Raw genomic sequence first — 7,740 nt, 5'->3', positions numbered from 1 at the left:
TCCTTGGTTTCCACTAGGTTTTTTATGTTCTTTCTTCTTTTCTTCAGTTTTTTGTTTCTTTCTCGAGTTTATTTGGTTTTTCAAGTTTTGGTTTTTCCTTTTTTTGTTTTTTTTCTGTTTTCTGTACAAATTCACCATTTTTCATATACATCGCACACATTTTTCATATACATGTTTAATGTTTCACAATGCGTTATTAATATTATTTTGAAATACATTTTTATGTCCACTTGTTTCATAAATGTATTACATTTTTGGAATATATCTAATACATTTATCTAATACACATTTAACATTTTTCATGTTCAAGTCAAACATTTTTTTAAACATGGTCACCATTTTTGCTATGCACAATTTTAAAAAAATCAAATGCTTGATTAATATTTTTCAAATACAAGATTAACATCTTTTATTTACACGGTCAACATTTTCTCTATACATATTTACCTTTTTTTAAATGCTTGATTAACATTTTAGTATAACTTTATTTTTTTAATACATGGTCAACATTTTTTCTATACACATTTAGTTTTTCACATGCTTGATTTACATTTTGTTTTCCAAATGCTAGATTAACATGTTTTTAATACATGGTCAATATTTTTACTGTAAACATTAAAAAATTTCAAATACTTGTTTAACTTTTTTTTCAAAAGCTTGATTAAAATTTACACTTTGTAAATACATGTTCAAATTTCACATTATATTTTTTTTCTATACATGAGAAACATTTTCTCTATACACATATATCATTTTTTGAATGCTTGACTGACATTTTTTTCAAATCTTTTGCGTGAAGTGTTTTATGTGATATATATTTTTATAGTAACTGAAAGTATAAACAAAAGTAAGAAAATAGTGCAAAAAACGAATACAAAAATGGGAGAAAATAAAAAGCAAAACAATTGAGGTTGTGGCCTCCCATACGCCTGGGCCGGCCCATCTTACACCTCCCATTAGGCGAGTATTTCCCCGAAATCACTGGTTGGGGAGTACTCGTTGCAAAGATCACCCCAATCTCCCCAGGTTGCGACAAGTGGCGCGTTGTATGTGCGCCACTTGTCGTGCGCCACTTGTCGCAACCTGGGAGTTTTCCCTTTTTTAGTAGATTCATTTATTCAAAACGTTTCATCTCTTAAACCGTGCGTCCAAATCTCGAACCGCTTTCACCGTTGGATTCCTCGCGTCGAGATCTTCAAAACTAGATCCCATGTTGATAGGTTTTGACGAAATTTTTTTCACGAAAAAAACCAGACAAGAAAACCGAACCGGGAGCACGGGTTTTTTCCCTTTCCCAAAGAGGCACGCCGTGCCTCTCATGAAATCACAACCGTGCCTCTCGCGGAAGCAAAACCGTGACTCTGGCGAAAGAAAAAAAAAGAGAAAACTCGTTTTTTTTTCGTTTCCGAGGAGGCACGGCCGTGACTCTCGCAAAAGCACAATCGTGCCTCTCACGGAAGCAAAATCGTGACTCTCGTGAAAGCATAACCGTGCCTCTCGCGGAAGCAAAATCGTGACTCTCGCGAAAAAAAACAGAAAACATGTTTTTTTCGTTTCTGAGAGGCACGGCCGTGACTCTCGCGAAAGCACAACCGTACCTCTCGCGGAAGCAAAACCGTGACTCTCGCAAAAAAAATAGAAAACACGTTCTTTTTCATTTCCGTGAGGCATGGCCGTGACTCTCGCGAAAGCACAATCGTGCCTCTCGCGGAAGCAAAACCGTGACTCACCCGAAAGAAAAAAAAACAGAAAATATATTTTTTTTTCGTTTTCGAGAGGCACGGCCGTGACTCTCGCTAAAGTACCTCTTCTTTTAGGGTTCCCCAGTGTCGCTGAAAAAATCTTGTTGGAAAGCCGCCGGGCCAGGTGCTTTGAGAGGTCCTATCTGGAAGAGAGTGTTAGTGATTTCCTTAACCGTTAAGGGTGCACACGGTTTTTCATTAATGTCATCTGTCACCTTTGCTTTAAAAAGATGAATAACCTCCATTGGGTCAACATTCGGATCAGCCGTAAATGTATGCTCAAAGTACTCTTGTGCCATATTAATCATAAATTTCTGACCCCGCTGCCACACCCCATGAGAGTCTGTTAACCCCTTGATCCTATTTTTCCTTGCCTTCCAAACAGCTTTACAGTGAAGATAAAAAGATTTATCTGTTCAGAAGAACGGATGGAACGGAAGAATAACGGTTTACTGAGAGAACACTAGGATGTTTTGTATTTATTTTCTTACAATGCGTTTTTTTTTGCCAGAGTTCTTACAATAAGTTTTACTCAAGCACATGTTTATGAAAAATATCACATCGTGTTTACTGCTTTTAAGTTTGATTTACATATACTTGCACGAATTATGTATTCATTTGCTATTGTGAAACCCATGTGGTCTACGGACCTGGATATATTTTTTACTTTTGGTGTTTTGTGTACCACTTGACAGTTGAGGAATAGATTGGAAATTTTGCTCGCAAAAAAAGGTGCCTTCACAATTTTAAATTTCCTTTGTTTGAAAACCCTGAATTTAGGTCATAAGTTGTTATATGTATGCTTACCGAAGATTTCACTAAATCAAGCAAACAAACTTTAAAGATGCATGTCAATTATTCTTAGATACTCATTACTGGATTTGTTCTACTATAGTTTCACATCTCATGTTATTGCAGTTGATTTTCTTAGCAATGCCTAAAATATGACAAGCCTTGCTGCTTGTACACTTCTACTTAAAAGGAATTGGATATATAACCAACATGTGTGTGAACTTAAATTTTGTGTAAGCCCATACTAAACGAGAAAAAACTTTCAAAATTATGAGGTTGCCTGGATAAAGCCCACCAGGACACACTGGTGGGCGAACATCCGCGCGAGAATTCTAGATTTTTTTATCGCTGTCACATCCGCACATATTATACTTGCACCTTTTGCTAGGATACTTTTTTTTTCGTTGCAACGCATGGACCTATTAGCTGTCCCACTAAGAACACATACACCACTCGACTTCCACCCGGTGATAGTGCTGAGCTGAAGGAGGGGTGCCATCGAAGGACATCACTCTGACTTTCTCAACTCTATACTCCATGGTCCGGACTCCAACAGTATTGTTTTTAATCACGGGCACCGAGTGTGTCTTTTTAATGATAAGGGCATTTCAAATTGTTTTTTCTTTAAAAATATTCATATTTTTAAATATGTTCATGCTTTTCAAAAAATCTAAAAATTCCCAAAAAGATTCCTTTTTTTCAAAAATTACACACATTGTTCCCCAAAATATTAAAAAAAAGTTAAAAAAAATCATGTGTTCAAATATGTTCCCATTCCATTAAGAAATCAAAAATTTGAAAATTCTTTTTTAAATTGTTTTTTGTGTCTTCCTGAAAATCAAAAAATAAAACCGATTAGCAGACTATTCCATGTACCACTACACGTCCATCAGATAGGGTGGCTTCTTAATATACATACTTCATGCTCCGAAAGGTGATAATCAGAGTAACCTTATTGCCGATGTTTATCGGAATTGGATATAAGAAAATGATGCGTAATGGCACACGGAGCAGGTTTTGTGGGGAAAAAATGCCCGTTACAACGCACAGGCAATTTCGCTAGTACATATCATAGAAGATTGTAAATCCTCGTAGGCAAAAATGAGCACAAATTGATGTGGAGATACCATCTCTCCCTCGTAGACTATGAACAAAAGATGTGCCCACGACGATCAGAGTATGCAATACACTTCGTTTTCCCTTGTTTTCAATTACAGTTGGCATTTGCTTCATTTTCTTGCTCGGAAAACGAGACTCTGCTTTTTGCCGAAAACAACTTCAGAGACAAGAAGCCATCGATGCAACCGAATTTCCACAGGCCGTTGTCCTCTTGTGAAAAAAATCATCCGTTGCAACACACAGGCATTTTCGCTAGTACATACCATAGAATATTGTAAATCTTTGTAGTAAAAAATGAACACAAATTAATGTGGAGAGACCTCCTCTCTTTGGGAGACTATGAACAAAAAATGTGCCCACGAAGATAATAACACTTCGTTTTCCCTTGATTGAACGACAGTTGGCATTGCTCCGTTTTCTTGCACGGAAAACGAGACCCTGCTTTTTGCCGAAAACAACTGGAGAGACAAGAAGCCATCGGTGCAACCGAATTTCCACAGGCCGTCGTCCCTCTTGTGTTCGGTTCGCCAAAGAAGCGAAAGGAAAATCTGGAGACCCCGGCCCCCTGGTCCGGCTGGGCCAGAGCAAACACGATAAGGCGCGAGGCACATTTTTCTTTCGTCCCAGACTGTATTTCTCTACGTGTATTTCTATGGCGAGCCGAGGGAGACAGCGACGGAAGAAAACAAAAGGAGGGCGCCTCTCATCATCACGCACGAAAGGGAAAGCATCCAACGCCTTTTTTTTTAATTTCTTGTTGTTGGTTTATTTTGACATGTTGGATTCTTTTCCCTGGCCCGTTCCCCTTTGATTCTTTTCTTGAAAAAGTTTTTCATCGCCGTGTTTTAGTCGCTTGCTCGCTTGCTGTCGTAGCTTCTTTGCTTCTTTTGTTTTGTGTACCACCACCGAGCGAGCTCCCCGTGAAAAGAGAGATGAGCATGGTGACCTAGCTTGTCCTTTTGCTTTAAACTTGAGATTTTTTTGGTTTTTCTCGGGTCATTTTTTGGTTTCCTCCTTTGTCTTTACCGGGGGCTAAAGTGGCCAAAGCTTCTTTTCTTTAACGGCGAAAATGACAGGCGAAGGTGATAATAATTTTTACTTTCTAATCTCTGCCGACGCAAACTGTAAATAAATGTGTGGATATTGCTCTGCCTCGCTGCTCTGCTCCTATGGCGGAAGGGAAGGAGAAATTAACGCGGGTCACGGTCGTGCAAAAGAAGAATGGACACATTCGTCTGACCTTCTCGTTCTCGGTGTCTGCATTTTCAACGAACCCTTTGAGTTTTGAAACAGATGAGGAGGTAAAAAAAACTTGTTCGCCGCATAACCTGATCCACCACAAGACAGCACATGCGTTTCACCCCTTTCTGCAAGCAACAAAAGAAAAAAAGAAGCAGGAATTTCCCACTCCCAATTTACACGGCCCCCTTCCCAGAGATGTGTTGAGACTACTTTTTTTTTTCCAGTGTGTGTGTGTGTGTGATTTATCCTTTTTTCCGGTGTGTGCTGAGACTACTTTTTTTTAAGCGGTGTGTGCTGAGACTACTAGCGTACGTACTTGAGAGTGAGAAAGACCCGTCCTCTTTTCTTTTCTCTCGTTTCTCCTGATTTTAACCACCTTTCCCTTTTCCGGGACCTCCCTCGAGCCCGGGTCGTTCTCCCCTCTCTTTCACGCCCTGCGCTGCACACCATCACCACCCCTCTCTCTTTTTCCATCTCTGAAACCTGAGACTGAAATCTGAGAGAGAGAGAGCCTGAGCCCATTCCTTGCCTGAGAAGTTTCGTACCCTGCACTGCCATGCTGCTTTCTCTCTCTAGAAAGCCCTCCCGTTTCCAGCGCCACGATGCTCCAGTCCTCATCAGTCTTCGAACACAGATGAGAGAGAGAGGGGCAGTATTCTTTTTTCTTTTACCACTACGCAGTAGAAACAGTAGCTGCAGCAGTGGCAGTGGGAGAAGGAACTCAGCTGGAGTGGGTGGGGCGTAGCTTTCCTGAAAGCAAGACGTGTAAACTATTTCCGCACTGCCATCCCATCCCATCCCTGCATCAGCAGCGGCACTTGTCACTCTCACCTGCTCTCTCTCTCTCTCCCCTGCGCCACCACACACACACACACACCACCGTCGCCGTTTGTGCGGGTGCGGTGATCGGTCGCGGTGAGAGGAGGAGGGTGGGGTGGACAGCGACTGCAGACATTTACCGTGACCGTAGGCCCGGATCACGGGCGGGGCCGAGCGAGGCCCCGCGTTCGGGCCCTAAATCCTAATGGGGGACGGAGGAGGGAAAGATCGGGCCGGATGGACGGTGGTATCTTTCCTCCTCTTGCACTAACGGCCCATTTGCGTGTACCAAATGGGGAATGAAGAACGAACGTGTTGGCAAGAAATTGGTGGCCTTGTGTTTGTTTATGAAAAATGGCAGTCCTGTCCTGATCATCAATTCATAACGGTGGGAGGTTATATGCTGTTTTGGGTGTGTGTAGGCCATGTTAGAGAAACTATTTGATGATTTGAAGGATCTCTTTAATGCGTTTCTTCTTCCCTCCTCCGCTCTTAATTTTTTTTTGTCCCTTTCTTCTTTTTGCATCCTATATCGTTAGATAGATCGATAGGATGCACAGCTACGCACATCAGTCGGTACAATGACGAAGAATATCTCTACTTACCTAAAAGACACGAAGTGTTCCATTTTCCCTGTTACATTCCCCCTCTTCGTCCAACCTTGTCGTACTCCCACTCCCCTCGAGCAATTTTCTTTTCTCCCTCCACCGGTTTTCTCCCCATCGGTTTTCTTCCTACCGATTTTCTTTTCTCAATCTATCTTTAATTCACATAAGGTAACCAAGCGCAATCAATCCAAACGCAGTCAATTCATGCATGGCAATCAATTCATTCATGACGTGATCAATCTCCTTTCTTCTTTCAATCAAACGGTGATCAATCTCCTTCCTTCTTTCAATCACTTCCTATCACCATGTTTTACCTGGCGCCAATGAAAATGAATCTCTAGGCTGCCGCATATATCCTTTGCTTCTATCTCTGACCGATCCTGCATATATCTCTTTCTTCTCTCTCTGGGCGATCCTTTGTGGGCACGTTCATCAGTCGTGGAAGAGACACATGTATACGTCGGCGAAACGCCGACAGCTGGGACGGGCTCACCGGTGTAAAAGAACCTCAACGCCGTCCTCCCGGTGACGCTGGGCCACGGCCGCCATTGCCGCCGCGCTCTGTTCGCCATGTCTGTCGTACCCGCCGAGGTGAGCTCCTTGCATTCACGTATTAGCAACAGGCGGATCAGCTTCTACATTCGCTATACAAACTGTTAAGTGAGCTCCTTTGCTAAATTACCATCTACTTACTGGAATTCTCACAAATAGAAGTGCAGTCAGAAGGTAACAAGGATGGTATGGTATGTCTCCATTCACATGGTGTGCAAAAGAATGGTAAATTACTAAACTGTTAATTATGCTTTGTGTTATTCTGCATGCTTGAATCCCAGTAACCAACTCGCCCAGACTTCGTTGTTGTAAAAAATGCTCAGACTATGAATGTATTTCATACTGGTTCTTTGTTCAAGGTTTAAAATGTACGACTTGCTACCTTGATGGCGAATTTAGTGGGAGGAAATCTGAAGATTATGGCATTGACTGCCGTGATTTTTTCTCTGGATTGGGCCTGTCATTTATTTGGGTGCTAGATCTATTGGCACGCCCTTTTTAGTCAAAAAAATGATGCTAAATATGGGATTTGAACACACGCCAAGCAGCTAATGTGAAACGGACACTAACCAACTCAGCTAGACTATTTGTTGTGCAAAAGAATGCACATCATACTATTTTTGACCATTCCATGTTGCTTCCTTTTTCTTTCTTCTTTGAGGAGTTGATTAAATATCCCTCCGGTAACTTTTGTGAATAGTATGATAACTCACACATTGTAGACCCGATAACTTATTTACCGCTGTACTGTTAACTTTGGCGACCGAAGGAGGGGGGTGGGGAGTTGAGGAACTTTTGTGTGAATAGCATGGTACTCACACATCATAGACCTGATAAATTATGCATCCTATCTTGATAACTTTGGC

Source organism: Triticum dicoccoides, chromosome 5B, assembly GCF_002162155.2.
Source record: "Triticum dicoccoides isolate Atlit2015 ecotype Zavitan chromosome 5B, WEW_v2.0, whole genome shotgun sequence".
Lineage (NCBI taxonomy): Eukaryota > Viridiplantae > Streptophyta > Magnoliopsida > Poales > Poaceae > Triticum > Triticum dicoccoides.
The sequence above is the reverse complement of the archived record's forward strand: the minus strand, read 5'-3'. Positions refer to the sequence as shown.